Source organism: Xenopus tropicalis, chromosome 4, assembly GCF_000004195.4.
Source record: "Xenopus tropicalis strain Nigerian chromosome 4, UCB_Xtro_10.0, whole genome shotgun sequence".
Lineage (NCBI taxonomy): Eukaryota > Metazoa > Chordata > Amphibia > Anura > Pipidae > Xenopus > Xenopus tropicalis.
Window position 1 is genome coordinate 96105456 of NC_030680.2, and position 25460 is coordinate 96130915.

General features: G+C 37.3%; 1 long non-coding RNA gene across 1 annotated transcript in view; it reads right to left on the minus strand.

The window, feature by feature from the left end:
- Positions 1-2201: 2201 nt before the first annotated feature.
- The window catches only part of LOC105947002, a 38648-nt gene continuing 15389 nt past the window's right edge, over positions 2202-25460 (minus strand). The window contains exons 2-4 of the long non-coding RNA XR_004222392.1: positions 23557-23636; positions 3715-3787; positions 2202-2643 (exon numbers count right to left, since the gene is read on the minus strand). This is a non-coding gene — a long non-coding RNA (uncharacterized LOC105947002). The remainder of the gene's footprint in view (positions 2644-3714; positions 3788-23556; positions 23637-25460) is intronic.

A 25460-nucleotide genomic window follows, 5' to 3' on the forward strand; every position in this document is an offset into this window, starting at 1 on the left:
CTAATAGATTAAGTATTAAGACAGTATTGTGTTTGTTGTGTCAGTTTTAAAACCACAAATCAACACTGAACACATCTGAGGCATATTTCTAAAAGGGTGAACAGACAGTTTTCCAAAGCAAGCTCAGCAGCATTATTCAGTTGCATAGGTTTATAGATGATGAACGGTCTGTTTAACCTTCTTGATCTCTGCTATTAAAACATGAAAAATTCACATATTTATTTTTTTATTTTCTCCATCTCCTTCCAGTTCTGCTTGGCATGTTGCATCTCTTGTGCCCCTGGTGATCTGTGGAGGGTGCTGCTGCATTGTGCTCTTAAATCTGGAGTAGAATTGCACTCAGTGTACATACCCAGGGCAGAAATGCTTACATTTATTGCCAGTGAATGTAGTTTTCTTTTTTTTCATTTTTCCCGGCACAATTAGGAAATTTCCAATCGTGGATAAGCATAATACATATAGTATGCAAGCTAAGTATGCTTATGTTTATTTTGAGATGGGCAGTATTTGTAACACAAGATATTTGCATGGACAGAGAATGCTGATATCTCTTTTTCATATGCTTAATCATTTATATTATGGTTGCTATGAAAGTTTGTTTGCTGTATCCTGAGGCACTAAGGAGTTAAATTGTAGAAGCCTCATTTCCTACTGAAATAGTCTTATTGTGTTTACTCCAAATATCGTAGCTTGTATGCAGATCCCTCATTTAAGCTTGCCCACACTGCATTCTCTTGCATCTCATTGGATCAGAAGTAACCACCAGTTCTTTTTGGCCATCACCCCTTCAAATCAGACCGAGGCAAATGTGACTCCCTCAAGCAAGCAGCATGTAATTAAAGTGCATTACACAGCTCTGTGCTTCATGTCAGAATGTCAGAGCACAGGAGGAACTGCAGGGCAGCCTTCTTGGGTTTATAGAAATAGCTGAGCTCACTTAGTAATTCTGTAAATTGTGCTTATTAAAGGAAATATCTGATTTTGTTTATATATATATATATATATATATATATATATATAATGTACTTCCATTGGTACAATATAACCTAAGGATGGCACACCATGAATGTGTTTTGCAACTAAAGATGATGAGTTAGACCTTACAAGAAATACCCATAAGTTAACAGGGGGTGGGACAAAAAGAAAGTCAAACTAAGTAATGGTGGCACACTTTGTTATACACGTATGGGACCTGTTATCCAGAATGCTTGGGATCTGGGTTTAATAGATTTGGATCATCATACCTGAAAGAACAGTTCAGTGTATAAATTAAACTGGGTAAAATAGATAGACTGTGCAAATTAAGAAATATTTGCAATAGAGTTAGTTGGGCCCCATTAGATTCTACAGAGCTTATCTGTTATCTGCGATATATTGCCTGTGCCTTATATAATGTTTTCCAGCTTGAATGGCTGCCCCCGTGGCTACTCAACAAAATACCGGCACAACGTGGCGATTCTGTGTAGAAAAAATTTAACGTTTCGGGGTTGTCCCCTTTGTCAGACATAACCATTCAGTGAAGCAGTGAATTTATTTATAACTCACAGGTAGTGACATCACTCAAGCCATTAGTTCAACAGGGTATATACCCAAAAAGTCCAATCAAGTTAAAAAAATCCGTGTTTAGTCCATTGAATTACTGTGTTACCATATCCCCCAATTCATGTTGTGGGGAAAAAATATTTTGATACAAAAGCTATTAGGTTACAAAAACCAATAATGTATCCAGAACAAAATTGTCACAAAAGTAACAGACACAAAATAACAAATTTAACGATACCTTACCCTATATATATATATATATATATATATATATATATATATATAGCAGACTTAATAAGTAGCAGGCTAAATTAAACTCCTCATTAAGGCCACGTGGATGTTTAGTCTGCAAGGCCCATATCCAATAACATTCACACTGTAATAAAAATTTCTTTTTATCATGCTCAGTACTGGGTTCAATGTTTTTTAATATTTGCCACAGTAATTGGGACAGGTTATGGCCTTGATAAAAGAAATGTTTAGCTAATATAGTCTATTTTCTCTTTTTGGCATTCTCTGACCTTCTATTTCCGGTCTTTTCATCCTCCTAACCAGGCTGATAATTAAGGATGGTGGACAAGTAAATACTCCTTTTATTTTCAATAGGGTACCTTTATGTGGATAAAATTACCCAGGGATAATACTATTACAATGTCCACAATTGTAACATGGATACGTCCCTTTTGAATTACCAAACTGTCTCATACTGTATGCTGGTTAGCCTTGTATGGTTTAATCAGATTACCTACTGTTTTGCCCTTTTTATAGGAAAAAACAGGGGGTTTACCAAATAATTTGCCATACTTAGGGTCCACTCTCAAGATCCCCCAGTATTTAAGGATGGTATGCCTCACGGTTTTAGAGTTGCCATTATATACACTTACAAAGGCTAACCACTGTGTTCTGTCTATGCCTCTTTTACGTCTCACCAGCAATTCCTCTCTGGGAATTTGTCCAACTTTATCTCTAGTTTTTAGAAGCTCTGCCTCACAGTATCATTTCTGTTTGAATTTCTGGACAATTTTAAGTTCATACAACTCACCGTTAGATACAATACATCCGGCCATAATAAATTGGCTTTTTGGTAAACCTTTGATTAACCTGGGGAGGAAACAGATTATTTCTATCAGTAGGTTTGTCTATGAAGATTCTCATTCATCCAGGTCATGATATACAGTATCTAGTAGAATTAAGTCTAAAACAACTGGACTTGAACTGAGTTTTCCTTGAAAACGCTTCACCACTCCATATTCAACTTAAAATAATGGACCTTATTAGATAATTGTCGTGCAGCTTCCATGTCATAATCCACCATATTAAGGAAAACTGTACCTCCACCCTTATCTGCCTTAGTAATGATTATGGAAGTGTTTTCTTTTAATGATTTTAATGCTCTTTTTTCAGAATAATTAATATTAGCTGGCCCTTTCATTTTGCCTCCTGAAAACACCTTTCAACTTCCATCGTTACTGAGGTTTCACACATTTATGGTGGGAAAGTTACCTGGTGGATTATAACTGCTCTTAACAGTCAATTTCTGCCTTAGACTCATACAGTGCTTGTCCTTAATGGTAACCCCATTTTTTCAGAAAAATATGCCTTAAGTTTTAAAGTTGTTATAAACCTGTACATACCAATACTGTAGTAAAGTTCCCCTCGCTCGTAGTCGCGGTATCACAGCGAAATTTCTTCAACTTTGTCTGTAGCACTAATTCAAGATGCCCTGCCACTTGCTTACGAACACGCGATCGTCCATGGCTACACAGCAGTTAATTTATATAAACCTAATACAATTGTTTGCCACCAATATGGATTCATACAGCTTAATTAGGATCCAGCATAAGCTACTGTTTTATAAGTACAAAGAAAATGGAATAATTTTGAAAAACTTAAATTATTAGATTAAAATTCCCTAGAAAATGGAGGGACAGCAATCCCCCCCACAATAGAACAAAAGAGTGGATAGCAAGTGTGAACAAAATCTATTTAATGGAAGAGATTACATCTTCCTCAACACCACAAAAATTTATAGAAACATGGCAACCATGGGTCTTACTTAAACCTGCACAACATACTTTAAAAGTATTTTATTAGCACCCTAGCTATAGATCGGTAGTTACATAACCCCAATATACCCAATGAAAGCACTTCATAGTCTTTTAAGCTACTTACCTTGTTAAGACTCCACATCCTTTTCCATATGTACCAGTCCTAAACTAAATATCTCGATAGTCATACCAACAATCTGAAACAAAGTGGAATAATGCATGTTATTGATTATGACAAGCAACAGGAAAATGTATGTTTTATGTTTGAACATAAATAAAAAAACTTGAATACAAAAAAAAAATTATTAGATTAAAATTGAGCCTATTGGAGACAGCCTTCCTGTAAATCAGAACTTTCAGGATAATGGGTTTCTGAAACCCATAACTGTACAGGAATCATGCCTGTCTTAACCTGAACTAAAAAGTCTTTCTGGTTGCTGGTGTAAAGTCATGCCTATAAACAACAAAAACATTATAAGGTTGCAATTTTATTATTATTTATTCTTTATTTCTGTGGTCACACCCACTGTTCCCTCTTGTGGTAAGCAATTTTGTTTAAAAACACATAATTTTTTTTTTTTTTTTTTAAGTGTGCACAAAAAAAAAATAATTATTGCGCACACAGCCATGAATAAATTAAAGGGAACCTTGGTCACACCCACTCCAGTTTCTACTGCAATCTGTCACTCAAACCACAGCTTGCTTACTAGGGTAAATAGGACTATAGCAACCTAAAAACATTAAACTCCAAACTGTAGAGCAGCAAGTTAAAGGGTAACTCTTCAACTATAAAGATGCACCTCCAGTTTGTGGCTATGTTAAAGTTATATTTATAGTTAAAATAGTTACTTAGCACAAATCATTCCTGCTGTACTAGCAGCATATTGCAGATTGCTGACACCTGAAGGGCCAGGGAAATCAGTCTGTTACTTACGGCATCAGTTATTTGCAATGTTTGATTGAAGAAGTCACAAATAGGATATTAATGGCTCTATTTATAAAGTGCCAGTAGTAATTTTACACTTTCAGAGCACATCAGTGGTTTCCGTTGACCTTGTTATTTCCTATTTACAAATATTGAAAATGTTTCCACTGAAGTCAGAGAGAAGTGAAATAGCTACTTGTTACTAATACCAGTAGTTAATAGATGTCATTGTAAATATAAGGGATATCCTTTACTAAATGTCTTTGAAATGCCATTATTTCCATGCTATAACTGATAATAACTGCATATTATATCAGGCTCTTCTATAGCAGTTCTTTATGCACTGATAGAAAAAAAATGATATTTCCCACTGTCTCAGCTTGCAAAGTAATTTCAGCACAATTTTGACTGAAGTGGGTGGCAAAGTAGAAATTGTCAAAGTAATATATTTAGGTTGTCGCTTTATATGTAACGAAAGTTTCAAGTCATAACATATTTATAAATAGGCCCTTAAATAAAACAGAAACAGATGAAAAGAAAATTATTACTTCTCCTTTAAATAAATCAGTAACCACAAGAATTAAAAAATTAAGGCCAACAGCAGATTGTATACCATTGTCTGCATACTAATGTTAAATGTATACAGGGAGATTCTAAGCATTTTGTAGTACCATGGGCAGGGGACAAAACATTCTTTCCCCCATATGTAATACAAAGTAAGAAGTGCTATAACCCATGGCAACCAATATGATCATTTCTTTTAAACAGGTGAACTACAATTACTACCTGTTGATTGGTTACTATTGGTGTTTAGACCAGTAGCAAACTTTGCACATTTTATTGTATAACCCCATTGCTCTGCATTTTTGAGTCCCTATCCACAGGCTACCAAAGGCTTGGGAGACAACATGGTTGAAATTGCCCTTTGCACCATTAACTTAAAGTTTGATTGTAACATAAATGTCCCCTTTCATTTTATTCTTATTTATTATTGCTTATACTTCTATTCAGACACTCTAGTACTCATCTTCTATTCTGACTTCCGAACAACCGCTGTAAAAAGTCTAATTTTGCCCACAGCACAACAAAAACTCTAAATAAAAAATGAAGGCCAACTGCAATTTGTCTTAAAATACCACTCTCTACATCATACTAAAATAAAGTAAACATTTTCTATGTAGTCTGCTTACAAATATAAACACTTTTAAAATACATACTGATAAATTTCCATGTGTTCATTAAATAATTTAAAAATAATACTAGGAAAAGTCCCTCCAGTTCCCCTAACTATTTTCCTGGCACCTCTGACAGCTAGGTTAGTGACCTTGCAAACTGGTACAACTGGTCCCATTTTAAAGTGACTCAGCAGTACGGGCTCCCATGTATTGTTATATGCCTTAACCGTTGATGCACTTTCTATGAAAAGCTAGCCATTTTTAAAGCAGCTGCCTCATTCAAATGAATGAAATTGTATTTTTGTTTTTATACCAAGTTATTTCTTAAATTTATGACTGAATTAAAAAAAAAAATGTAATTATAGGAAAAAAATTGTACAAGTTTTTTAGTGATTTTACAAATCAATTGGCCACTGAGTGTCAAAACGAGGACTACAGGTATTAGACCCCTTATCTGGAAACCCGTTATCCAGAAAGCTCCAAATTACGGAAAGCCCATCTCCCATAGACTCCATTTTAATCAAATAAGTCAGAGTTTTTAAACTGATTTCCTTTTTCTCTGTAGTAATAAAACAGTACCTTGTAACTGATCCCAATTAAGATATAAATAATCCTTATTAGATGCAAAACAATCCTATTGGGGTTAATTAATGTTTTATTGATTTTTTAGCAGGCTTAAGGTATGGAGATCCAAATTATGGAAAGACCCCTTATCCAGAATACCCTTGGTCCCGAGCATTCTGGATAGCGGGTCCTATACCTGTACCACTAAATGATACAATGATCCATAGGCCCTCCAGTTAGAGGTTTGGTTAATGTAAGGGTAATGGCACAATGGTTGTTTGCACCTCCCACAGTGGGGCCACTCCCCACCAATGTCTCCTCTAAGCCTCTTCTTTTGAACTTATACTGACCCAAAGAAAAAAAAAACATTTTTGAGAAACAATAAACCATATGGGCAATACTTGAATTTGCATCCTTGTTCCCTATATAGTGAATACATAGGACAAGGAGTCACAGTAGTAATTTGTATGAAAGCATTTTGATTTTCTACATGCTAAATATGAAAACATTCAAATAAATATTTACATGAGAGAAAGTGTGTGTTTTGGCCTAATGCACAACATGTGTATCGCTGTTAACTATATGCCAAGGGATCCTCTTTCTTGTGAAGTAATCATTGCTACCAGGGTGATACTTACCTCTTCCTTTGTATAGTCAGTTCCTATGTTTAACTTTGGCTTTGATTTTCAGATCCTTAATTCATGATAACTGTACTGACATAGCACCCACATTAGCCTTGCTTCTGCCTGCATATTTAAATCTTGACGCTTTTTTTTGGCACTTCTTTGATCCCTTCACTGGGTACTGCCCTTTTATGACCTTCAGTGGCTGTTTTCCCCTCTTGGAGGTGTAGGAGAGGTTTTTGGTGCTCCAGTCAAGGTCATTGCCAATGCAAATTATTTACTCTGCTACTTTCTCTGCTAACAATGGGTTTATTACTTTTTGATTTCCTGTTCAGGTGGTTCTAAAACAAATGTAGGGTATTTTAGGAATATTCATAAAATGGCAAAACCAAAAAAGCACAAGGAAATCAAGGAGTTTGAACTACTTTAGCAAGAACTGGCCATTTCAGTCAGGCCCACAGCTCTGCTCACAGTCTTTGCTGATTCCTGCTCATTGGTGGCATCACATGCTAAAATCTCAAACTCCACACTCATTTTCATCCTTTTCCATTATGGCATACCTTTTGTACTTTCCAATCTGAGGTTTCAAAATAATTTAAACACATTAATCGAAATTAAAAGTGGGTTTTATTTGATACTGTCCTTTTTTCACTATGGCAGGCAATACAATGCATCACTTAGCAACTCATCAGTATTGTACCCTACACTCCAAACATGCACAGTGAATAAAGTCAAACAATGATCTGCAATAATATTAGGAATTTTAAAGACTTAAACCATATTTATTGACTTCTAACGTGAATGTAATCTCTACAGATATCAAGATATTAGTATCACATTGAAAGAACAGAAAAGGTGCAGTTTAATTTAGAATCTGAAAAAAATGTATTCAGTATTTGGTTTGGGATTCAACCAAATCTGAGCATTTTTCAGCAGGAATTGGATGAATCCAATGTCTGACCAAATCAAATCCAAACCCCAACTATCATGTGACTTTAGGTCACATATTTAAGGAAATCATCATATTGAGGGTACAGTTTGGCCAGTCTGTGGTGCATTAATTAATCTTGAAATTTCACACGGGGCTAGCCATATTCTTCATTTCTCAGGGTGCCACAGCCATGTGACTTGTGCTATGATAAACTTCAGTCACTCTTTACTGCTGAGCAACAAGTTGGAGTGAAATCACCCCCCTTCCTTTCCCCCCAGCAGCCAATCAGCAGAACAATGGGAAGGTAGCAAGATAGCAGCTCCTGGACACCTGTATTGCTAAAAGTGGTAGCTTGGGATCCTCCAGTTACATGGGAATAGGAGAAACAATAGGTAACCTGAAAGCAGTTCTAATGTGTAGCACTGGCTCCTTCTAAAAGCTCAGATGCAGGCACAATGCACTGAGATGGCTGCCTACCCACATATATTACAACTAAAAAAAATACATTTGTTGGTCCAAAAATAAAATTAAATGGTAAAGTAAATTATTTGCTATGTAAACAGTGTAATTTAGAAATAAAAAGAACAACATAAAAATCATGACAGTATCCCTTTCTTAAGCATAAAGAGCTTATTAAGTATTAATTCTATGCCCTAAGCTTCCATAAATTAATTAACTAAATGTTCCTGTTTGCGCTGTTCTAGTCTATTTTCCAATAATACTCCCCAATGAATTGTTTGGTGCAAATTTAAATATAGTTTCTTCTGAGGGTGGGCAATTCCAATTATCTCGTTTTAATTTGGGAGACTAAAAGTCAGGCAACACTGTCTACTTTGTTTTGCGTGTCATTGCTCATTATTTTCAGCTTTCAGAAAAAAGTACATCTCCACCATGTTTGAACACTTGTTGCTTTTTTTTTTTTATTTCACTAGATATTATTAGGGAACATGTATATCTGCAAGTACAGTGAGCAAAGTGCAATTTTGAGTGCAATGTTTTTTTTCCTTACAATGCAGTGTTTTCCCCCAGAATTCATGTAGCATTGCTGTTGCAATAGGGAGATGCACTTGGCACAATTGCCCATTTGCGTCTGATTCGCCAAAATTACTGCAACTGCTTGCACATTGGTAAGGTCTATCTGGCATTATTTATGGTGTTCAGTGTGCGAGTTATATATGCACACAATTATTTAGGCACAAGTGTGCTGTGCTGGGCTCACAAGAGAACATGGAGCTACCTCCTGGACAGGAAGTGGCAGTAGCTCCAGTGTTCACCTGCATCAATAGACACTAAAATAGGACTGACATTTTTTTCCTGCAAAATCAATGTTAATAAATCCAAAGATATAGGAATTATGCAAAGGCCTCTCTTTAATGAAGCACTGTCTAATGAAGGCAGCATTCCATTCAAAGTGCAGTCTGCAGGTCTGTGTGCTCTGAAATGGAGGCCTGTGGCTATTTGCACAATGCCCCACGCACTGGGAAAAGTACAAAAAAATTGCCTGTTCTGGCCTTTTATTGCATTATTCACAAAGTGGGGCATTGTAAATAGGCCCTTTTATGTCTTATTAAAAACACCTATAGGAACAACAAAAAGCATATCAGAAAATACTCAAGACAGGCAGAAATTCCACGGCTCCTTAGTGCTGAGCACTATATATATCAAAGCAGGCACAACTAGCAGATATAACAGATACAAGTTTAGATGAGTACAAATAGATGCAAGCATCTTTGTGAAGGGCATTTTAAATTGGTGACATTTTGCACCTAGCGCTGTGCATAGCAATGAAAAATGAGCCCTGTGGTATAAACAAGTATACATTCATAAGGGACATCTTTTTTTTTTATTGTTGCAGCGCTATATGCAGGTGTGGTATCTGTTATCCAGAATGCTAGGGACCTGGGGTCTTCCAGATAAGGAATCTTTCTGTAGTTTGAATCTCCATAGTTTGTCTACTAAACAATATTTTAAACATTACACCCAATAGGATTGTTTTGCATTTAATAAGGATTTATTATATCTTAGATGGCACCAAGTACAAGGTACAGCTTTATTATTAGAGAGAAAAAGGAAATCATTTTAAAAAATTTGAATTATTTCTATGGGAGATTGCTAAGGGAGATGGCCTTTCCGTAATTCAGCACCTTCTGGATAACAAATTTCAATACCTGGTCCTATACCTGTACCACCTCAAGGAGCCCAGGCAAGTATTATTCAGGGAGACACTGTCCATTGCAGATCTATGTGAGGAGGCACTACGAATGTTCCCTCTAATTCCTTGAAAAAATGTAAAACCTGTGTGCTTAGGTCAGAAAACATGCAGAATTTTCTGTTTATGCACAAAAGTCTTTGTGTGCAGTGGCCTTGAAATTGACCGAACAGCTTCGACAGAACATTGGACACCAATTCTGTTCTGATTTCAAGTCATGCTGTTTTTTATGGTGGTAAGTATATAATTCTTCTCTTTTTTAGTTTGTATATAGCAATTTTTGTAAAGATATTTACATTGTTGCACAAGAAATATGGGTTGAACAAGACAACTACATATACTTTGACTGTCCAAGAAGATAAGTAAGTCCTTAAAGGCATTGATGGAATCTGCCATTGCAACATTACCTGGCTAAATTTGCCACAGCCTCAGAGTCCTAATGGTTGAGTATCTTTTGCAGGGGTTTCGGTGACAATATGTCTGTAATTCCGTTGAATGTGTTTGTAAAGAGTAGTCATTGCCTCCCTATAGACTGGAGCCCAAAACTGCACTGCATACTCAAGGTGAGGCCTTACCAGGGAGCCTTCAAATTAATTCCATTTTGTATGCAAGACATTCATTTATTTGCTTTAGTAGCCACTGACTGACTGCCTAGAGTTGCAACTTCTGTTTTCCAAAAAACAACATTTTCTCAATGAAGGAGGCCCTAAACCCACTTTCATTTAGTGTATAACTAAAATTCATGTTGCTGCATTCATTAACGATAAACCTGTGCAAAAACCCAACAATACTTACATCAACTTGTGCTCCTTGCACTTCCTTTTAGCACCACTGTTCTGAAGTGAGTACTGGTGCACCTACTGACACACAGGGAACCCTAAAGCTACTCACAGTGCTCTGCACACCCCCGTCGCTTAAGCCCTACAACCCTGTTTGATCATTTCCCCACTCCTTAACAAACAGTGGAGGGAACAGAGGTTCAAGGGCACAACCCATCCTTGGTAAATGGCTCAGCTGTGCAAAACAAATACTCTTTCTAAAAATGCATTGGCAGGTATTAACCTAAATGGCAGCATGAAGATGTACATGGAAGAATCATATTGCAAAGCAGAAGCGGAAATGGCTCAACAGAAAGAGAGAAAGGCAGCAGGGAATGGTAATTCAAAAAATGGATGTAACCTCTAGTATCATAGATGACTATTACATTAAGTTTTTGTCAGGCAGACGTATACCCTCAAGCAAGATCTTCCCTCTTCTCTGTTCTTAGTGATAAACCTAATGAAACAGAATTTAGGCCAAAGGCAAAGTCAGCTGATTCACCAGTCCCATATATAAGTATCCAAGGAAATTATTTAATCAGTTCCAATATGATTACAGGAGTCTTATGTGTTAGTAATATGCTGTCAGACCCAAGCAATACACATATATATATATTCATCCCATTTATCTTGTAAAGAAATTAGATGAACATGCAGCTTCATCTTTTTTCTGAAAAATATCTCTTCATATTCAGATGAATTTCACCACAACTGCTATATGTGATATCGATCATAACTTGATTCTCAAGTAATAAAATATCTCTGTTTTTTTCTTATCTGCTAATTTCATTTCTTGCTGCTCCATCCTATTACAATCATGTATTTCTTTCTTGGAACACTCCACGTTGTGGCTCATTTATACTTTTTTTAGGCTGTGTATTTTAGCTTCCCATGTGACATTTTGCAGACTGTGAAGTTAATGGCTTTTTTTCTTTGAGATACTGCACATGCGCCAGAAAATGAATGTATTTCTTTACAGGCTAAGCCTAGAGTTACAGCTATAAACAAACCCAACACAATGTCCTCAATATTATGCAGTGTTTGAACTCTGTACAAATTGCCCCGGAGGAACATTTTACAATTCAGTTGTGGGGTCATGGTTCTGCATTGCACAAAGTCAGTCCTTCCACATCTAGAGGTTTCTTTTTACAGATAACCCTAAGAAGAAAGGGCCTTAGTTAGCTTTAATTACTGCACTTTTATATTGAATCTGAGCAATCTGAAACATAATGTAAAAAGCATGTAAAAGGGAAAGCAGTGCTAAACTAAGTATATTTCCATGAAATTCACAATGTCTGCTACAATATAAAGAAGAGGTTGATGACAAACGTCCAAAAAGAACTGAAGCCCAGTTTTCCAGACTGCAGCAAGACAGATTTTGCCAAGCTAATAATGCAACAGCTCCTTTTCATTTTGGATTGGCCTAAGGTTGGCACACACAGTGTCTACATTCTCTTATTTACAGATTCATATTGTAGAAATAATTAAGCAGATTCAAAAATACATTTAAAACATTATCTACATGAAATCTTAAATAAGATTATACAGTGTGAATGGAACTGTTCACTTAAATGTCTTGGTAATTTTGGAGGGAAAATGTAGGATGCAGAATACTACAAAGCTACTGAGGAAGAGCTGTTGGCAGCACTTAACTGCAAACATTTAGATTCTCTATTTGGCTAATAAAAAGCTAAACAGGGCTAGAAAAAGAGTCATGCTACTAGTGGAGAATTGGTAAGAAACACAGTGATTAAGCATAAGCCACAATATTTTTTCAGGAACCCCTACAGTATTCAAGCTACAAATTAGTTTGAGGGGTTTAATTAATTTGCATTATATTCACAGTCTTATGTCCATGCTAAAATAATACACTAAATACCTATATTTACTTGAATTCCTCTCATACTAAAGAGAACACATGAAATGCCAGTGTAGCTCATGCTTCACCAGCTCAAAGTGGGAGCTTTAAAACTACCCCCTTTCTGTAAAACACAGGTATGGTAGTTTGACTCAATGATAGGGGCTATATCTGCTATATATTTATGTATGTATAACTTTATTTATAAAACGCCACAAGGGTACACATCGCTGTACAATCTTACAATATTCAAAATTTCACACAGGGAGGACAAGTGTTATAATAAATACAATAAATAAGTATAAATACACAGGGAATAAGTGCCATGTGGTATGAGACACAGTAGGAAGGAGGTCCCTGCCCCGTAGAGCTTACAGACTAAGTGGTTGGGTAACATACAAATTGGAAAGTAAGAGTGCACTAGGTATGGGCATTTGCCCTTAAGTGCAATATCTGAGTTTTATCTTAAAGAGAGTGGGTGAGTGCCTTCTGACAGGAGGAAGATCTCTGCAAGCAGGCCTGGACTGGCAATCTGTGGATTCTGGCAAATGCCAGAGGGGTTGCTGTAAGATGCCATAGACAGTCACTATTTATTGGGCTGGTGGGGGGCTGATTGGGCCTCTTTGTAGTTGAAAACCCAGGGCCTATTCTGTATCACAGTCCAGACCTGTCTGCAAGCATCAGTGTCAGAGACACAGCAGAGGACCAGGAAACCAGGAGAACTGGCAGCAAGATGCACAGTCAGGGAAGTCAGCAATTATCTAAGTCTTGTCAAGGACAAGAGTAATGGCAAGCAGCAGATCTGTAGAATGGAGAAGGTCAAGAACTAGAAACACAGCAGGGTAACCAATAACAGGCACACGAAAGGCTCTACAAGGTTCTTCTCGGTACACCAGATGCCAGGATGGCCAACACTCAAGGGAGAGAGCAGGTTTAGTAGGGGTTTTAATGGCAAATAACTGAGGCACGCAGACATGCACGTATTAGAAAGAAAACAAAGCCGAAACCCTGCACTGACCTCTGCCTCATTTCACAGGCTTTTATGAGTGAGAGATCAGAGAGTGAGTCAGAGTTTCATTTGTGTGTGGGTAGGAACCATCTGTCTGAGGCTTTATAACAGCCAAATAAACAACACTTTGCAGGCTGCCTGGTCATACAGCATGTTCATCTCATCTCACCTTAACTTCTATCTACAGTAGCATTACTCAATCCACAAAAATGATATGATAGTTAGAACAGTTCATCTCTCTAACAGAATCTTCTTCACGGGCACAAAGAATAAAAACAAATCTGTGTGCAGATGTTTTTAAATCACAAGAACATCTTTTACTATTCTGTAGAAATGGGTATACCTCAAGGGGGCAGAGCTGTACATTCACCAAAAACATCATAAAGTAGTATATGGAGCAAGAAATCAAACACACAATGAGGCAAACAGTACCGGTAGAGGATAGATTCATGCATTCCCTATAAATGGGAACGTTTCATAAAAATTAAACAGCTTTGTATTTACTCTCAATCTAATAAGATAAGATGTGATTTAACAATTTAGTGTTAGAAGTCAATGTGGACCAAGACAAGATGACCAAAAATAAATCACCTAGATGGTGATTTGTACATGTACAAAAATAAATACTGAAGATGATTCTAAAGCATCTAAAGCAAACTTGGTAAATATAAAGAGCATTCTGTACTGAAATATAACTGTGTAGGTGCAACACAAATTAGAAACAAGCATGCAGTTTAAATAGATTTTATATTGGATAGACTCAAATGTGTGCAAATGTCTACTTCTTCAGTAGCTGGTGGTAAGCAGGTTCGGATTTGTGGCAAGACCACAAAGGCCCAGGCCTAGGGCGGCATGTTGCTCACATATGGTGCACTGGGGACGCGCCGAAAACTTCAGTGTGTCCTGTGTTCAGTGTTCTCTATATAAGCTACAAGGATCTTGGGGATGGGGTGGCAGAGAATGGGGGCAGTCTATGGGCGCCCTCATCAGAACGGTGGTAAGTGCATTAGTATAGTGCTCTGCACTGATAGGAAAATAATAAAACTATTTCAACAATGAAAACACAACTTTTCATAACTTAACAACATTCCAGGCAAAAACATAAACAAAAGCAAGTTCTTCTGGTCTACAAACACTCAAAACATACAAATATAATGCAATGTATGATATGTCACAATATAGCAAGGGTCCCCGCTCTTTTTTAACCCATAAGCAACATTTAAATATAAAAAAATTTAGGGAGCAATGCAAGCATCAAAGAGTTTTTAAAGGGTGTCTAATAAAAGCTGTGATTGGTTATTTGGTAGCCCAATTAATGCTGGCAGACTACAGGAGACAACTGTTTGGCAGTACACATGGACTTTATGCCTTTAAGCCAGACATTTAAAAATGGGCACCTACTTTGAAGCCATTGGCAGCAACATCAAAGGGGGTGGTGTGCAACATGTTGCCCCCGAGCCACTGGTTGGAGATCACGGCAATAGATTATCACCTATAGAAACCACTGCTAAACTGTGCAGTGATCTTTCTTTTCTCTGCCACAAGCACTGCATTCAGAGGTCTCAAGGGCAAAGTTCTGACTTGTGGCAAAATAAGCCATTCTGATATAAACAAGACTAGTGTCCGTAAATTAGAGCTCATGAGACACACACACAACATTAAACTTACAATGATAAACACAAAGCAGCCTTTATTCTTAACTACATATATTTACAGCATTTAAATAAAAGGACATTGTGGCGGGTCTTGCTAGAGGACAGAATATGATTAATCTGGAACATCTAATAATTGTGTGATTGTTACGTGCCAAAGAAAGAGAGAAGTAAATCACACATAGAATGGTATGTGAGACAAACTAGTTATTTTTCTTGAGTGTAAGCTATCACAACAAGATAAATCATAGCACATTGCATTTAGGGGGAGTTTTTTCTTCTGATTTGGATTTTTTAGCATTATATGTCGAAGAGAAAAAAATTGCAACTTTTTCAAGATTTACTATGTGACAAAAAGGCTAAAAATTTGAACCCGACAATCCACCAACTGAAACTTGTCGAGATCATATAGAAGTCAGTGGCAGATATCTCTTCGCTTCTCTGGAGGATCCTTCTTTGGTTTGAATCTTTCAGGTTTCTGGAGGTTTTCTGAAAGTTTTTGGATTTTTGATGCTGGTCTTTTTGTGCAACAGTTGGTTTTGCCAACTGGTTTCTGACACTTTTTTTCCACATGTACTTTTTCAGTTCGGACTTTTTTAGTAAATGTCAGAAATTCATGGAAATTAGTTTATTACAATTTTTAAAAAGAAAAAAATTAGAAAAGTTCGAGTTTTAGTAAATCTGTCCCTAATCTATATATGTATAGATAATGCTCAAGTTCATGTACAAAGTACAAAGCTTGATAAAAGGCCTGAAATGTTGCATCGTCATAGATCTAAGCCATGTGATATTCAATAAAGGCTTTTTAAATATATTCTTCTATGTTGGTGCTGTATCCTTCATTTTAATGTACAAAGTGCAAATACATGTCACAATAGCCAGTTTTTTGCAGTTTAAACACTAGCTTCTGGTTTCTGTAAACTGAAGCAGGCCTTTCAGGGTACAGAGACCTGTTGCTTCCCCTGGACATATCAGTCAGTGCATCAGTCAGTGCTGTATTTGTAGGGGTAGGAGCATAAGTCCCATAGGAGTCCCCCCACCTGTCTGCAACCTTGAATATCATTCAGACATACAAATTAAGGAGCAGCAGAAGCTGCAATGGTGCCCTATAGGTGGTGGTAAGGACGGGTTGGCTTTGCTGCCCTTAATCTGGCACTGGGTGCAAAGTGTAGCAAAGTTCTTGGTAAATGAGCACTAAGGGGCGCACTTTTGTGCTTAGGGGTCTCTGAATGATCCCTTTTGTTTATTTATTTATTTATTTATTTTAGAACTATATTTTTATTTATTTTCAAAGAAACAAGTTAAGACATTATACAGTCATTGCAGAGGTACAGTATCGATTTTTAGGTTTAGATAAGTACATTTGTTCATAGAGATTATGGTAAATGTGCGTGTTAAGCAGTGAAAAAGAACAAGGTATATACATTTACCCTTTTGTTTATTTTAAGCCACATTTCTACATTTCTTATAAAAACATTATGTGTGAAGTTTTATCATTACAGATTTCCAGCTAGAAGCCCTACTTTTACTACAAACCCTAGATTCCCCCTAAACTAATATATTGCATTTAGCATTGTTGATTTGGTATGACTTTACAGTACAATATGTAACTATAATTTCAACTATGAAACAGCTGGGGGGGGGGGTGATCTATAAATATACTCATATGTGTCACGGAGGGAAATAGCAACCATTTCTTTTGCTGGCTATATTATTGCTCACAGTCAGTTGATCCCGGTGGTGTATAGTAAGAGTTTGCACCTGGTCTAATAATCCATGCAACCAATGAATGTTTTCTTTCAAACATTTGGCCAGTACATTGAAATGGGTAACTACAGTATCTTATTACATAACCCTCTTTAGCTATGCATTACACATTTTTGGAACACTGTATAAATTCAATGAAAGTAAATGTAGGATTGGCCACAGCAGGGATGTTATTTGACATGGTGAGTACTTTCAGTATATAGAAGATAATGCACCTCCTAATGTGATGTATAAATTTGGTGGTGTTCCGTGATCATATAAAAGCATACGGCTGTAGGCTCAGTGATAAAAAGGTCACTGAACTTAAGGGCTGATTTACTAATGCGCGAGCCTCTGGGCTTGAGCATTCACATCCTAAAACCACGAGCAAATTCCTAGAACCATGCCTGGTTTCTGCATACAAATACCTCAGCTTGCTGGCAATTGATTTTTTTTCCCGACAAAAAAATTAAATGGCAGATTTAAATGGCATCAGTGCAAGTGACTGTTAGCTCTTCGCTATTGACATGCTTATTACTGTCAATGTTGTGCCAAGTTCTTGTCTTACAAATTTCAAATTCAGCATTCTGACATCAGAATTTACATGGGTACATTGGACAGAAGTCTCCCTTTACAAAATAGCAAGTCACAGACATATCTCTCAGAATTACCATTTTCAAAAGAATTGTCTGCTCTATCAGGAAAAGTGCAAATACTATAAGTGTGACAAGAAATTGTGTCTGTCAAATATTTGTCTTGTATGAAATCTAGACCTTTGTGTAGGCAACACATGTATTTAGAGAGTGGGTCTCGGACTCACCATGTTTCCGCCACTTCATCCAAAAGCTAAGATTTAGCTTTAGTTAATAACATTGTAAATAACAACCAAGGTTCAGACATTTTACTCCCATGTACAATATACCACTAGTGATTCATAGCACAAGTATTTTATAGCCTGTCAGACACAGTTTCTGTGCTAGAGATACACATCTCCTTTACTTCTGTGTTTGTCTTCTGGCTCCATGCAAAGTGTCTCTTAATGATATATAAGGGGACCTTGATGAGAATGTAATTGATCAGAAAATTATCATGTTAATATTCTCCAGACATCTATGAGTATATTATAGTTTAGCTACATTATCAATGCAATAAATACTTTAATAGTACTGTATATATATTTCAAAGTACAGGTATGGGAAACCCATTACCCAGAAAGTTCCGAATTATGGAAAGGCCATCTCCCATAGACTCCATTATAAGCAAGTAATTCAAAGTTCTAAAAATGATTTCCTTTTTCTCTGTAATAATAAAACAGTACCTTGTACTTGATCCCAACAAAGGTATAATTACCCCTTATTGGAGGCAAAACAAGGCCATTAGGTTTATTTAATATTTAAATGATTTTTAGCAGACTTAAGTTATGGAGATCCAAATTACAGAAAGATCCCTTATCCGGAAAACCCCAGATCCCCAGCATTCTGGATAACAGATCCCATACCTGTATTCATTTTCAGATGATGGATCCCATCACAGATTGCATGCCACTACTGCGGTAGGGTTGCCACCTGGCAAGTAAAAAAGGACGTCTCGATGCCAATGCAAACTTAATTGAAGTATTTTACCAACATTGCCAGATCAATAAAAGGTATCAATAAAAGAGTATGACATACATATCTATCTACCGCATTTTATACAAAATGTTTTCCACTTCAGTTGTAAGGGTAAAAAATATGGTGAATTTACAGAGAGAATTTGCCAAATTCCTCTTGCAACAGCATACTTAAACTTTTAAGTAAATATGAGAAAATACGCTTGACATATTAAGGCAAACATTGGCAGAGTTAGACTAAAAGAAGATTCACTCTTTAGTAAATATGCCCTCAAGCATTGGATTGAAAATAATTCTCTAGAATTCATGATTTCTGTTTGTTCTCAGGCCAGAAGTTATCATAAAAAAGCAGCAATTACAAGGCAATATACACAGTCCCATTACTACAGGAGCATTGGCACCTACCTTTAAAGAACAAAGAAGAGGCATCATTTCTTCAGGCTGCTTTTACCTGGGGAGTAGAGTTACTGCAACTAATCAAACCCTGGATTTCATTAGAGGTTCTGATCAATTCTGGTGATAATCATTATGGGTATGTATTTATATAACCATTGGCTGTACTGAATATTGCTCAGCCAATTAAAGTTACCTGCTGATTGGCTGCTTTTGGTTCCGGCCCCCCATCTTTTTGTGGCGCCGCTCCGAACACCCTATTTTTCCCATTGACTTTGACAGGGAAGATTTTCAAACTGCTGCCACACTTACAGCTTTGGAGCTACACTCCCCAAACTTGAAAAACATAATCATGGGGACACCCCAAATGAAACAGTGCAATTTGTTGGATGGCCCAAAGTGGGAGGAGCCAACAACAGCCAATCAAATTTCACCAATTGACTTTAATGAAAAAATTGAAACTGCTGCCAGTCTTAAAGCTTTGAGGCTACATTCCCCAAACTTAAATCACATGGTCATGGGGTCAGCCTGAATGAAAATATGACATTTGTTGGATGCCCAAAAGTGGGTGGAGCTAAGAACAGCCATTCAGATTTTTGACCTTTTGACTTTCAGTGGGGGAAATTCAACCTGCTGCCAGTCTCACAGTAATAACACCGGGGTCCCCAAACTTTGCAGAATTAGGCACCAGGTAACTGTGGTGTAAGGTTAGAAAAAGTGGGGGGGAGTCACCAACAGCCAATCAGATTTTACCTATTGACTTTCAATGGGGAAATTCAACCTGCTGCCCTTCTCACAGAATTAACACCAGGGTCCCCAAACTTTTCACAGTTGGTCACCAGGGGACTGCAGTTTCAGGTTTGAAAAAGTGGGTTGAGAAACCAATAGCCAATCAAATTTCACCTATTGAATTTTACTGGTTTAATGACAGGGTTCCCAAACATTGCACTGTTTGTCACTGGGTGACTATGTCCCAAATTTAGATAAGTGGGTAGAGCCAACAACAGCGAATCAAATTTCACCTATAGACTTTCATTGGTTTAAATTTAAACTGAATAAAAATATTAATACTAAGGTCCCCAAACTTTGCAGAGTTAGGCACCAGGTAACTGCAGTTCAAGGTTAGAAAAAGTAGGCGGTGCCACCAACAGCCAATCAGATTTCACCTATTGACTTTTAATGGGGAAATTCAACCTGCTGCTATTCTCACAGTATTAATACCAGGGTACCCAGACTCTTCACAGGGGACTGAATTTTTAGGTTTAAAAAAGTGGGTGGAGCCACCAACAGCCAATCAGATTTCATCTATTACATTTTTTGGTTTAAATTTAAAATGCTGCCATTCTTATACTATTTATGCAAGGGTCCCCAAAGTTAGTCACTGGGTGACAATAATTCAAGGTGTGCAAAAAATGGGTGGAGCTACAGACAGCTTATCAGAATTATTTAATTGATTTTAATGGGGAAATTTTAACCGTTGCCATTCTCACACGTTTAATGCCAGTGTTTCCAAACTTTTCACAGTTGGTTACTAGGGGACTATGGTTAAGGGTTAGGAAAAGTGGGTGGAGCCACCAACAGCCAATCCGTTTCCACCCATTCAATTTCATTGGTTTATATTTAAACTGATGCCATTAGTAGGGTTGTTGAACTTTGCAAAGTCAGTCATTGGGTATTTGCAGTTTAAAAAGCAGGCAGAGCCAATCACATTTCACATTTCAATGGTGCTATCACCAACTGCCAATCAGATGTCACTTATTGATTTCAGTGGGGAAATTAAAATTGCTGCCATTGAGACACTATTAAAACCAGGGTCCCCTGCACAGTGTTTTTTACTATATAACTGTGGTTCAAGGTTAGAAAAACTGGGTGGAGCCAACAACAGCCAATCAGTTTTCATTCAGTGACTTCACATTGTTCCTTTCTATATAGCTTATTGTATTCATTCACCTATAGGCATCGGTTGAACTGTTACATTCTTTTAGCAATTAATCTTTGGCATTAATTCTATTAATTTTTCATTTCTAATACTGGTAATTTAATCATTTCTGGTCACATGAATGGGCTTATTTATCAGTTTTAGAGTTTGTGAATTAGAATTTGCTTTCTCTAAATTGAATAAACTCACACATCAAAAGCTTACTTATCAATGTGGTAAACTCGTTAGAAAAACAAACTTGAATTCACAAATATGAAAATTAATAAATAAACTCAAACATTGATAAATCGCCCCCTAAGTTCAAAGGTAAGTTTTTTCTGCTTTAGCAGGAGCCACATTTCACACCATAACATATTATTCCTGCTGCAAATACATATTGATGCATCATTCTTTTAAATGCCTGTTTTCACCTAGACACCATTAATCAATATGTGCCTTTCATGCCATGGTGCTTCTGGATCTTTATGTTAAACTTTTCTGTGGGGGTGGGGGAGGTATAGAAGCAGGGAAATAAGTAATGCCCTTCAAGTCCAGTGCCAAAGCAGATCCTGCAAATTCCACAACAGGCTTTATTATCATGCTTAATTACTTAGCACAAAGCAAAGCAAATATTTGCACATATACTAGCCTTCAATCAGCTTCTGTTTTTTTTATTGGTTTATGAGATATTCTCAAATTGTTTTTCAGATACTATCAGCAGTATTCCATGGAAGAGGAATGGCCAGATTAATGGCAATGGATTGTGGGAGTTTGAGCGTTCTACACCTAGGCCATAACTAGTCCATAAATTGTTGTATACTAATAGGATGAGCAAGGCAATGATTTGCAGTGGCTGAATATCAAAACAGGATAGGCAACAAATTGATTACAAATTCATTTATTTTGATTAATCCATTCATAATGGTTGTATGCATGTCAGTTTATCAAATCACTGTAATCCAAGTTCCAAATCTAAGTGTCACGATCTCCCTGAGGAGACACCGTGGAGTACCAGGAAGTTGGGAGCCTGGGTAACCCGGAGTGTAACCATAGATCACAGAACTGGTGTCAGGGGCAATGATGATCAGTGAAGAACTTTAATAAACATAATGAAGTAATAATGTACACAGAGGATATACACACTAGAATATTTGAATCGGCAGATAGAGACGTAATCCAATTCAGGCCAAAGGTCAGGGCTAGCAGAAAACAAGCAAAGTCGAGGACAGGCCAAGGTCAGAACCGGGAAATCAGAGCAGAACAAGGAAGGGCACAGAGAACAGCACATTTACTAATCCACGAACGTCCGAAAAGCATCCAAATGCGTTTTTTCGCAATGATCGGTATTTTGCGATTTTTTTGTAAATTGTCGCGACTTTTTCGTAGCCGCTACGACTTTTTCGTAAATTGTCGCGACTTTTTCGTAGCGTTACGACTTGCGCAAATTGTTGCGACTTTTTCATAGCCGTCGCACCGAGTACGAAAGTTTCGGATTCATTCAAGCTTCAGTATCGTGACTTTCGTATCGTGACTTTGCCATTGAGTCCTATGGGAGACTTTCCTTGGGCCGGGTTGGAGCTGCAGAGTGTCATTGAGCCCTATGGGAGACTTTCCTTGGGCCAGGTTGGAGCTGCAGAGTGCCATTGAGCCCTATGGGAGACTTTCCTTGGGCCGGGTTGGAGCTGCAGAGTGCCATTGAGCCCTATGGGAGACTTTCCTTGGGCCAGGTTGGAGCTGCAGAGTGCCATTGAGCCCTATGGGTGACTTTCCTTGGGCCAGGTTGGAGCTGCGGAGTGCCATTGAGTCCTATGGGAGGCTTCCAAAATCATGCAAAGTCTGAAAGGTTTGCCCGCCGTTTACGAGCGCTCAATACGAAAAAGTCGTGACAATATACGAGCAAATCGTAACAGCTACGAAAAAGTCGCGACAATTCGCGCAAGCCGTAACAGCTATGAAAAAGTCGTAACGGCGACGAAAAAATTAAAAGAATACGAAAAAGTCGCAAAATGTTAGTTTCCAATCCGAATTTTTCCCATTCGGATTCGGATTCGTGGATTAGTAAATGTGCCCCTAAGTCTGGGCAAAAGGAAGTAAATACTGTCAAGGGGGTAAAGTAAAAGACATTTCATGCAGAGGGTGGCCAAACATAATTTCCATTATATAATCCAATACTCAAATGGCGGGTTTAATAATTAATTTCACACTTCAAGGATGCCAAGTATGCAAAGCTAAAGAATCCTAATTTTATTTGAATTAAAAAATATAAACATGTGTCTATCAGTCATGAGAAGTCCTCCCAGTGGACAGTTATATCATAGGCTATATATATATATAAATATATATATATATGTATTTTTATCTCATGGTACTTATTGAATAAACATTGATGCCCAGTGACGTTGAACCATGGGAATATAGTCTGAGGGGCACCAAAACGAAGAGGGAAATGTATAACATCCTGGTGACAAGCTGACAATTTGCATTTCATGTGATTTCCAGTCTGCCAAAGAAATGTAGAAATGAAAGACTACCTTACCGCTCTGCTTTGTTTCAAAATTCTTTGATTCTTTGCACCTGACAGTAGTGAATGCCTTCAATAAATGAGCCCTGTGGTTTCTAGAAATAGAAGACTTTGGTTAACCATTACTGCTATAGAAGCAAATGGTGTGCAATGCATGATGACTTCCTAGGCATTTGCAATACAGAATGTAGAAGGTAAAAGAATACAGATGAAGACAAATAATAACCACTAGGTGATCCAGCACAGAATATTAAACACATTTTCTCTTCTCACTGAAGTGGTTCACTAAGGGGCTGATTTACTAATCCACGAATCCGAATGGGAAAAATTCGGATTGGAAAACGAACATTTTGCGACTTTTTCATAGCCATTACAAATTTCGTGACTTGTCGTGACTATTTCATAGCCATTATGACTTTCGTGAATTGTCGCGACTTTTTCATAGCCATTATGACTTTCGTGAATTGTCGCAACTTTTTCATAGCCATTATGACTTTCGTGAATTGTCGCAACTTTTTCATAGCCATTCCGACTTTCGCGAATTGTCGCGACTTTTTCGTATTGAGCGAGGCCTTTCCACTGGTGATTCCCTTTATTGCCGGTGGAAAGGCATTTCAGAAAGATGAGCCGCTTGCAGTAGCAGAGATTTGACTCTTAGGCCTTATCTTTTCTAGGAAAAATATACATATAGGGAAATATATCATAAAAGAGTTGTTTTTTTTGCTGCACTTTTATTTAATATTTAATTACCTGTAGTAATAAAATCTATATTTACTTTGCAGTATTTTTGTCATACTTGCTAACCACTGAGGCACTTTCCGTTTGAGTCAAGGTTTTGTATGGGAATTTCCAGTAATACAGAATTTTGCATGTCTGCAAAATCATCTGCAATCAGATTTTAAGAGTTTAACATTTTTAATTTTTTATAAGTTGTATGTTTTTGAGCAAAACTACAATTTTGTCATGGAAAAAAAACATGATTTTTTTTTAACATTTATTATGAGACAAAACAGTGACAAATCTGAAAGAAGCAATAGGCCATCGAAAAGCTGTTGAGATTGTGTAGAAGTCAATGACAGGTGTCCTTTTTACAAATGGAAGATCTTTCTTTGCCTTTTTTGGGTTTTTCAAGTTAGAGCTTAATACATAAAATCTCACCTACTGTACATTCTATTTATTCCTATGGGATTTTTGGAACATATTTATCAAATGGTGAGTTCAAACCCATTGATAAATACAATTTTAAGAATCACAAAGAATAATTAGAACGTCGGTGAGTTTTATGTATTAAGCTCTAAAGTCAAATTTTGATAAATCTGCCCTTAATGTATCTTTGGCATTAGCAGTGCATAATATATGAACTGTATGATTAATCACAGGGCATTTCTGCACTGATACATTAGGGCTCCTTTACAAAAGCACCCGTAAGGGCAGTCATGCTAAAATTGCTGCAAATGTTACACTTATTGACACTTTTTTATTAAACTGACTTTTGTACAGTTTCACCAAGTGTCAGTTCCTGTGGGACCAGTGCCGGATTTCTGATCCGTGCGCCCTGAGGCCAACCCCCTTCACCACTCCCACCTTCCCCCCACGTGCATGCGCGTTCACAACTCACTCCCCATTGCTCCATAGGAGCAAATCATCGGCGCGGCGGCATCCCGCCCCACACAGGCTTCGGAACAAATCTGAGCCTGTGTGGGACCCTGGAGCTACAGACACCCAGGATGTAGGCCAGAGACTTGTGCCAAAAAAATCAAACACTATTGTCAGTTTAACACCAAATGCTGGATCTGCCATTCATTTTTGGATAATCCATTTTTTTATCTGTTTTATCTGTTTTGTGGTGTGAGTGTTAATGTAAGGGCTTTTCCTTAAACTAACATAAGCTACAGAGCAAAGACAAACATTCCCTAAGG